Source organism: Babylonia areolata, chromosome 13 (assembly GCF_041734735.1).
Source record: "Babylonia areolata isolate BAREFJ2019XMU chromosome 13, ASM4173473v1, whole genome shotgun sequence".
Lineage (NCBI taxonomy): Eukaryota > Metazoa > Mollusca > Gastropoda > Neogastropoda > Buccinidae > Babylonia > Babylonia areolata.
Window position 1 is genome coordinate 38,323,567 of NC_134888.1, and position 10,000 is coordinate 38,333,566.

Genomic DNA, 10,000 nt, shown 5'->3' on the forward strand with positions numbered 1-10,000 from the left:
TTTTGTTTGTGGAAGTCTAATGTCAGGTAACTTTTGAAACATTTGACGTATACTTTTATTTTTTTTTTCTTCTGCAAGTCTTGTGCGAATACGTTTGACCTGTGTGTGTGTGTGTGTGTGTGTGTGTGTGTGTGTGTGTGTGCGTGCGTGCGTGCCTCTGTGTGTGTGTGTGTGTGTGTGTGTGTGTGTGTGTGTGTGTGTTCGTGTGTGAGACAAATACTCATGCCTGATAATATAGACGTAATCAACAACTAGTGTCATTTTTTTTTTTAATGGCTTGTTGGTTTGACCACGAGAGGAGGCAGTTGGGCATTGAGGGGCGGGCACAGCTTTGAGAGCTGAAGTCAGACGGTCGGTGTGTTCAGGACTGCGGGTTCTATGCTCTGGATTTGAAGAAACAGAGAGGAACAGTTTAAGATGAAACGGTGACTGACAGTGTTGATTTCTTGCAGAAATTCTATGTCGTTACTCTTAATTTAAAAAAAAATTTTTTTTTCAATTATTAACTGCGTCCACACACACACACACACACACACACACACACACACACACACACACACACACACACATATATATATATATATATATATATATATAGCTGCTTGTGGCCTCGAAGAGTGTTAATGTGGAAAGTGTGGAAGGTTCAGTGGTGGCGGTGGATTGTTGACTGCTCTTGTTTTTGTCACTGTTTCTCATGTCGGTTCAGTTCTTGGTGCAAGTGGTTAGTGTTGCCTTTGTTTTTCTCTGTCTGTCTGTTTGTCTGTCTGTCTGTCTGTCTGTGTGTGTGTGTGTGTTTGTCCGAGTCTGTCTGTCTGTGTCTGTCTCTCTCGGTTCTTTATTTATTCCTCTTTTCTTTCGCTGTCATTGTAATTTTCTATCTCGCTCTCAGTTCTTCTCGCTCTAACTCGTCCCCCCACACCCCCACCCCCCACCTGCCTTCTCATATCTTGTCTATTCTTCTTTCTTCCTTCCTCACTTTATCTGTTTCTCTGTGTCTGGGTGTCTGTGTCTGTCTGTCTGTCTGTCTCTATGTCTTTTCCTCGCTTATTGCATATAAATCCTTCCCCCAAACTCTCGATACATGTATTTAATATGTGCCCATGGCCAAAATGCATTAAGCGTTCATCCACTCTCTCCCTCTCTCTGCCTATCACTTTTTTCTCTTGCCAATTGCTTATAAATCCTTCCTTAAACTCTCGATTTATGTATGTGTACACGTGGCCAATATGCAATAAACATTCTCCCCACACCCCACCCCTCTCTCTCACACACACACTCTCTCCTTCTCTCTGTCTCCTTCCCTTTCCCCAACCAGTGCTCTCCTTCAGTCTTTCTCTCTCTTTCCCTCCGTCTGAGTGTCTCTCTTTCTCCTTCAGTCTTTCTTTCTCTCTCTTTCTCTCCGTCTGAGTGTCTGTCTTCGTCAGTCATGGCCTGTGTCTCACTTTCTGTCCCACCATCTGTCTGTCTGTCCCCCACTATCTCTATCCCCCCCCACCAACCCCCTTTTCCGTCCACGTCTCTCTTTCTCCTTCAGTCTTTCTTTCTCTCTCTTTCTCTCCGTCTGAGTGTCTGTCTTCGTCAGTCTTGGCCAGTGTCTCACTTTCTGTCCCACCATCTGTCTGTCTGTCCCCCACTATCTCTATCCCCCCACCCCCTTTTCCGTCCACGTCTCTCTTTCTCCTTCAGCCTTTCTTTCTCTCTCTTTCTCTCCGTCTGAGTGTCTGTCTTCGTCAGTCTTGGCCTGTGTCTCACTTTCTGTCCCACCATCTGTCTGTCTGTCCCCCACTATCTCTATCCCCCCACCCCCTTTTCCGTCCACGTCTCTCTTTCTCCTTCAGCCTTTCTTTCTCTCTCTTTCTCTCCGTCTGAGTGTCTGTCTTCGTCAGTCTTGGCCTGTGTCTCACTTTCTGTCCCACCATCTGTCTGTCTGTCCCCCACTATCTCTATCCCCCCCCACCCCCTTTTCCGTCCACGTCTCTCTTTCTCCTTCAGTCTTTCTCTCTCTCTCTTTCTCTCCGTCTGAGTGTCTGTCTTCGTCAGTCTTGGCCAGTGTCTCACTTTCTGTCCCACCATCTGTCTGTCTGTCCCCCACTATCTCTATCCCCCCACCCCCTTTTCCGTCCACGTCTCTCTTTCTCCTTCAGTCTTTCTCTCTCTCTCTTTCTCTCCGTCTGAGTGTCTGTCTTCGTCAGTCTTGGCCAGTGTCTCACTTTCTGTCCCACCATCTGTCTGTCTGTCCCCCACTATCTCTATCCCCCCCACCCCCTTTTCCGTCCACCTCTCTCTTTCTCCTTCAGTCTTTCTCTCTCTTTCTCTCCGTCTGAGTGTCTGTCTTCGTCAGTCTTGGCCTGTGTCTCACTTTCTCTTCCAATCATCTGTCTGTCTGTCCCCCACGATCTCTATCCCCCCCCCACCCCCCAACGCCCTTTTCCGTCCACGTCTCTCTTTCTCCTTCAGTCTTTCTTTCTAAATCCTTGTATCTGTCTGTCTGTGTGTCTCCCTTTCTCTTCCAATCATCTGTCTGTCTGTCCCCCACGATCTCTATCCCCCCCCACCCCACCCCCTTTTCCGTCCACGTCTCTCTTTCTCCTTCAGTCTTTCTTTCTAAATCCTTGTATCTGTCTGTCTGTGTGTCTCTCTTTCTCTCCCATTATCATTCTTTCTCTCCTGTTCTCTCTCTCTCTCTCTTTCCCTCTCGCTGTGTGTGTGTGTGTGTGTGTGTGTGTGTGTGTGTGTGTGTGTGTGTGTGTGTGTGTGTTTGTCTCGCCACAGACTCTTCTTCCCTTCTCTGAGTGTGTGTGTGTGTGTGTGTGTGTGTGTGTGTGTGTGTGAGAGTGTGTGTGAGTGTGTGTGTGTGTGTGTGTGTGTGTGTGTGTGTGTGTGTGTGTGAGTGTGTGTGTGTGTGTGTGTTTGTTTGTCTCACCCCAGCATCATCTTCCCTTCTGTGTGTGTGTATGTGTGTGTGTGTGTGTGTGTGTGTGTGTGTGTGCAGCTTTTTTTGTGTGTGTATTTTGTGTGTGATGACTCGGGGTCTGGCCTTTGTTTATTGCCAATTTCCTATCTACGGTTACTTTTTTGTGTTTCCACCGACGACGGCGGTACACAGTGGTACTTGTGGTGGTCTGGGTGTAAAGTAGCTTTGTTATTTCTGACCTTCCTGCTTTGCTTTTTTTTTTTAATAGAAACTTTTATACATTTTAGTCCTTCTGTTTGATTAGTGTATAGTTTCTGTCTGCATTGACACACACACACACACACACACACACACACACACACACACACACACACACACACACACACATACACACACACATAAGGGAAGATGATGCTGGGGTGAGACAAACAAACACACACACATACACACTCACACACTCACACACACACTCACACACACTCACACACACACACACACACACACTCACACACACACACACACACACACACACACACACACACACACACACAGAAACAGACGCACACACACACACACGCACACACACACACACACACATACATACACGCACACACATACATACACACACATGCACGCATACACACACACACACACACACACACACACACACACACACATACACAATCACACACAAACACAGACACAGAGTCACACATACATACACAGACACACACAGTCACACAGACACACAGACACAGACACAGACACACACACACACACACACACACACACACACACACAAACAAAAAACATGCGTTTGCGCATACATGTACACCTACACGCAACCAGAGACACACACACACACACACACACACACACACACACACACACACACACACACACACACACACACACACACACACACACACACACACACACACACTTACGAAGCATTTAATCTATTGTCTGCACAAATCCCAAAAACTGTGCCCTAAGCATTAAAAATGAAAAGTCTCACCACAGTGAAGAAAAAGCAGAAATCGGCACTGACAGCGTCAACGCACGTGCACCCCCACCCCTCCCCCCCCCCCTTCCGCCCCCCAAACCCCTCCCTGCCGTGTCCTGCATGCCAACAACCCCCACATGATGGTGATGACCCGTCATCGCTTCTTGCCAAGTGCCGAGCCGGGCGTCAGTGGAACCCCAGCCTCAGATTTAGGGGACAGTGTCGTGGGTGAAAATGTCCGGGAAAGAAATGGATGGGCGCACGAGTTAGACGATCGATATTCTTCGGGGCTGCTGCACTCAAAAAGGGGATGCTGTTTTAATGGATTTTTAAAAAATATTTTTTTTCATTTTTCATAATATAAAGCTGACAACCACCCCTCTCTCCCCACCACAAACCAAGAAGAGGTTACTAAATTTATGATGTAGAAATGAAACCACAACAGGGGGAAGGTGAGTGGATCAGTGACTACAGGAAATAATTTAGGATGGGGTGGGGGCTGGGGGGTTGAAAGGGAGAGGAGGGTTGGGGGTTGAGAGGTAGAGAAACCAAAGGCGTTGGATCTTAAAGTCTTTATTTATTTTTTTTTTTCACTGGCAGAAAATAGACTAGCGGCGATGTTCGCCGAGTCGACTGCATATCAAACAAAAGCAGGAAAAAACAAAACAAAATAAAAACAGCAAAAAAAACAAAACAAACACAACAACGCCCGTACATCGGACTAACAGTAAAAGAACAGTAGTGGTCGCCGGTTTCATTACTGCAGTGAGACTAATCCCTTTTTTTTTGTTTTGTTTTTGGTTTGCACGTTTGAAAATGTCACAATATGAATACAAATAACCGACAGGACAACAAGAAAGTCCCCATCCTTTTTTTTTTTTTTTTTTTTTTTTGCTGCCGAGCCATACTCCTAACCATCCTCCACCCTTCCTCATATTCTGTTATGATATTGTGACAACACCAGATCACAGCAGTGAGTGTGCTTTTGCTTGCAGGGCAAACCTCCCAACCTGATCCCTGAACCTAAACTGAGTCTCACCACAAACTCCTATTGATGATTGTAATCAGCTCCGACTCAGGCATAATATACCCACCTAAATTAACCCCCCACACACACACACACACATACAGAGAGAGAGAGAGAGAACGAACGAACGAACGAACGAAGTTTTTTATTGAGGGAAGTGGAATAAGCATACATGTGCTTTTTTTCATCCAGCCCTCAGGGCAAATGGAAATTGAATATGAATCAAAACATCCACAAAGTAGCAATGAGATGAAAAAATAAAGACATGACATTCACATTCACATTTAAACATGCACATCTACATAATAAACATGTACATTTACATAATCATGATACAAACATCATCATGTCATGAAGGAAAAAGATCAAACCATCCCCCCTTAAAAAACAACAACAAAAAACAAACAAACAAAAAAAAAACCCCCCAAAAAACACAAAAAAAACCAACCAAACAAAAAAAAACAGCCCCTCTCAAGCCTCCCCCCCCCTGCCCCCCCCCCCCCCCCCCCCCCCCCCAAAAAAAAAAAAAAAAAAAATTCAGGACACTGATTGTGGTTGTATATCATTAAGTAGTGCGATAGCGGTTAGACATACAATTAAACTATATATGCGTATTCAATAAGATAAAGTCAAGTTAAGTATGATTGTTGACATATTTGTCCATAAGGTGTGTATGGTAATGTTTTTTGAATTCTTGAATGCTTTTCTGAACATTAAGATTGGATGAAATATTGTTCCATAAACAGCCTCCTGAATAAATGAGACTGGATTTAAACAGATCTACTCTTGGAATGGGGATCTTAATCTTGTTGGTCTGGCGGACTAGCGTGGTGGGAAATCTATCTCTCAAAGATGGAGCATAATTTGACATGATTTTAAAAATAAAAACTGCTTTGTTGTATTCAAGTTTAAGCTTTAGGGGAAGAATATCTAAATGTCTGTAGTCGTCAGCAGTCAGTGATGAAGATTTCAGAAGGATTAATTTAAGAGCTAGTCTATGCAGACTTAGTAAAGGTTTTAGTATATTATCGCTAGCTGAATCCCAGAGTGTTGACGCATAGTTAATATGTGATTCAATATAAGCAAAAAAGAATAATTTTCTACAATGCAAATCAAGAAAATGTTTAATTCTGGAAAGCTGATAAATCTTTTTGGATAGGGTTTTGCATAATGACATAATATGACTGGACCAAGATAAGTTGTTATCAATGGTGACTCCAAGAATTTTATGATTATCAACTTCTTCTATTGGATGACCATTAATGGAAAAGGGTGGAAGGTTGTGTGAAAAATTTTGGCGTTTCTGTCTGGTGGTGAGTATGAGACATTTCGTTTTTTTTGGATGGAGACGCATGTGATTTAAATTGGACCATCTAACTATATCATTAATGCTTTGTTGCAGAGCATAGTACACTTTGTCTATTGTAGTGTGATTTGTATGTATTGTTGTATCGTCTGCAAACATCTCACATAATGCATTAATAAATAGAGGCAAATCATTTATATAAACAGAAAACAATATTGGACCAAGAATTGAACCTTGAGGAACTCCGTAATAGATAGACTGTAAAGAGGATTGAGATTCATTCATAGATACAATTTGTCTTCTGTCTGATAGAAATGAAGATATGAGGTCAAGTGTATTTCCAGAAAAGCCATATAATTTTAGTTTTTTCAAAAGAAGAGTGTGGTCTATCACATCGAATGCCTTCATAAAATCCACCATGAGAACACCAGTAATTTCATTATTGTTTATATTTGTGAGCCATTGTTCGACTAAGTTAGTGAGTGCTGTATGACAGGAGTGCTTGGACCTGAAACCAGACTGATTTGGATGAAATAATTTGTAGTGATTGAAATGATTAAGGATATGTTTGTTAATGTGTTTTTCTAAAGGTTTTGACAGAGAGAGAGAGAGAGAGAGAGAGAGGAGATACGCACACACACACACACACACACACACACACACACACACACACACACACCCACCCACCCCCCCACACACACACGCACGCACGTACGTACGCACGCGCCCCCTCACCCCCCCCCATCCCCCGCCCCCTCCAACACCACACAAACACTCACTCATACACTTTTTTTTCTTAATTTTCATTTTTTACCCCAGGATAAAATATGGCGAAAGGGGACCACTTCACAACACTTCTCCCAGCTCTAATGCATTGCACGCATTGTGCACACACACACAGAGTTCATGACTTTCTTTCAGCACGGAACCTTCTATCAGGTCGATTTCCATCCTCCATCCTGTGCCAGCGGAGCGGAGTACGCTCCTTTGTCTCTCTGCTCGCAAACCGGCATCGACTTGGGGTGGGTAGGGGATGGTGTGTGTGTGTGTGTCAAGTCAAGTCAAGTTAAAATGATCTTTATTGAGGGTAAAAGAATAAGCTTGTACAGATTTTTTACATCCTACCCTGTGTGTGTGTGTGTGTGTGTGTGTGTGTGTGCGTGCGTGGGAGAGAGAGAGAGAGAGAGAGAGAGAGAGAGAGAGTCCTTGCCTTCCTTCATGTCTGAGCAGAGCATGCAACAATTGATGTTGGTGTGATCAGTCAGACTGTCTGAGTGCCTGACTGCCTCTGTCAGTTCCCTAAGTTGTGAGGGTCCTCTCTCTGGTAGAGAGAGAGAGACAGAGACAGAGACAGAGACAGAGAGACACAGAGAGAGAGAGTATTGGGGAAAGAAGGAAGGTGGCAGAATGGTTAAGACGCTCATTTGCAAATGCAGTGGCCGTGAGGGTTTTGGTTCCATTCCCGCTCTCGCTCCGATTTCTCCCAAGTCTGACACGAAAATCAAACTAAGCGTCTAGTCATTCACTTGGCGCACCGTTAAAAAACCCATGGCAACAAGAGTGTTGTCCTTTGGCAAAATCATGTAAAAGAAATCCAGTCTGATGGGAACACACATATAATTATATGCATGCACTCAAGGTCTGGCGAGCGCGTGGTGCTGGTCAGGCCTCTGCCTCGCTGATGTGGCGCAGCGTATATGATTTTACCTGACAGTGCCGTTTCAGGGGGTGGGTTTAGATTCTTTTCTGTCAGACTGATTGTATCAGATTATTCGGTGTTGGTTTTGAGAAACGGATTATAATATTTCGGAGCTAGTTTGCGAACTGAACAAACCCGCGATTTTATAGTAATCATTATGCGTCATTTTACTTATTTAGTTGCATTTGTGGTCAAATCTCTTCACACCGAATAACATGAAGACCTGTTTTCTTATCGTTCATGCAAGTCTCACAAGCCAGGTAACATCTATTCTGATTTTCTTGGTTCTGGAAAGCCTTTTTGCTTGAACACATTCAACATCTGTTTTCTTGCTGTGGAAAAAAATTCTCTCCTCCAGATTACGTGAATCTGTTCAACATCTGTGTCGGTCTTTGAGGTTTATTTTTAACCCACTTTATTATCGGTTGTTGATTTGAAAGAGAGAGAGAGAGAGAGAGAGAGAGAGAGAGAGAGAGAGAGAGCAGGTACTTGAGAAGGGACGTATCAGTTTTTGTGAGCAGAAGGCAGGGTGGTTGGAATAGATTCTGTGTTTTGATTCCAACGTACAGAGGAGGGAGCGGTTTTACTAAACGGTTGGCGTGACTGCAGAATCTTTCGTAACCGAGCTGGTCAACTGAAGTGTGAAAGGTTTGCGTTGTACAGACCTGTGGCTAATTTATGCCTGTTACGTACAGACGGTGGTAGTTGATATGGACGGATTTGTTTTTCTTCTGGTCTTGTTCTCTCCTCTTTAGACGTTGTTGTTGTTGTTGCTGTTGTTATGATTGTTGTCTCTCAAACTCTCTTTTAAACCTCATATCAATGTCCATTCCCCCTCTCTGTTGAACTGTTGAATCGATGGTGAATCAAAATATTCATAGCTCAGTGTGTGTGTGTGTGTGTGTGTGTGTGTGTGTGTGTGTGTGTGTGCGTGAGCGTGTGCGTGTGTGTGTCCTTGAGAGACTGAAACTGAAACTGAAACTGAAACCGTTTGGAAGGCTTTCAGGGCCTTGCCTAGTGCGTTGGGTCTATGCGTGGGCCAGGCATCCATTCTGCTCCCCCACCAGGACTCTCCTTCCCCCACCTGGACTTTCCTCCCCCACCCACCTGGACTCTCCTCCCCCCCCACCAGCACTCTCCTCCCCCATCTGGACTCTCCTCCCCCCCCACCAGGACTCTCCTCCCCCCCCAAGACTCTCCTCACCCCCCCACCAGGACTTTCCTCCCCCCCCAAGACTCTCCTCCCCCCCCCACCAGGACTCTCCTCCCCCCACCAGGACTCTCCTCCCCCCCCCACCAGGACTCTCCTCCCCCCCCACCAGGACTCTCCTCCCCCACCAGGACTCACCTCCCCCACCTCTCCTCCCCCACCTGGACTCTCCTCCCCCACATCTCCTCCCCCACCCACCAGGACTCTCCTCCCCCCACCAGGACTCTCCTCCCCCACCTCTCCTCCCCCACCCACCTGGACTCTCGTCCCCCCCCAGGACTCTCCTCCCCCACCTCTCCTCCCCCACCCACCTGGACTCCTCCCCCCCCCAGGACTCTCCTCCCCCCACCCACCAGGACTCTCCTCCCCCCACCAGGACTCTCCTCCCCCACCTCTCCTCCCCCACCCACCTGGACTCTCCTCCCCCCCAGGACTCTCCTCCCCCCACCTGGACTCTCCTCCCCCACCAGGACTCTCCTCCCCCCACCAGGACTCTCCTCCCCCACCTCTCCTCCCCCACCCACCTGGACTCTCCTCCCCCACCTCTCCTCCTCCCCCACCTCTCCTCCCCCACCCACCTGGACTCTCCTCCCCCACCAGGACTCTCCTCCCCCCCAGGACTCTCCTCCCCCCCCACCAGGACTCTCCTCCCCCACCAGGACTCTCCTCCCCCACCTGGACTCTCCTCCCCCACCTGGACTCTCCTCCCCCACCAGGACTCCTCCCCCCCCCCACCAAGACTCTCCTCCCCCCAGGACTCTCCTCCCCCCCCACCAGGACTCTCCTCCCCCCCCCCACCAGCACTCTCCTCCCCCCCCACCAGGACTCTCCTCCCCCA

The 10,000-nt window shown here is 46.6% G+C and overlaps 1 protein-coding gene across 4 annotated transcripts in view; it reads left to right on the forward strand.

Annotated features, from left to right (window-relative positions):
• LOC143289262 (uncharacterized) overlaps nucleotides 1–10,000 on the forward strand; it is a 237,777-nt gene that overhangs the window by 33,929 nt on the left and 193,848 nt on the right. The gene's annotated exons all lie outside the window — the stretch shown is intronic.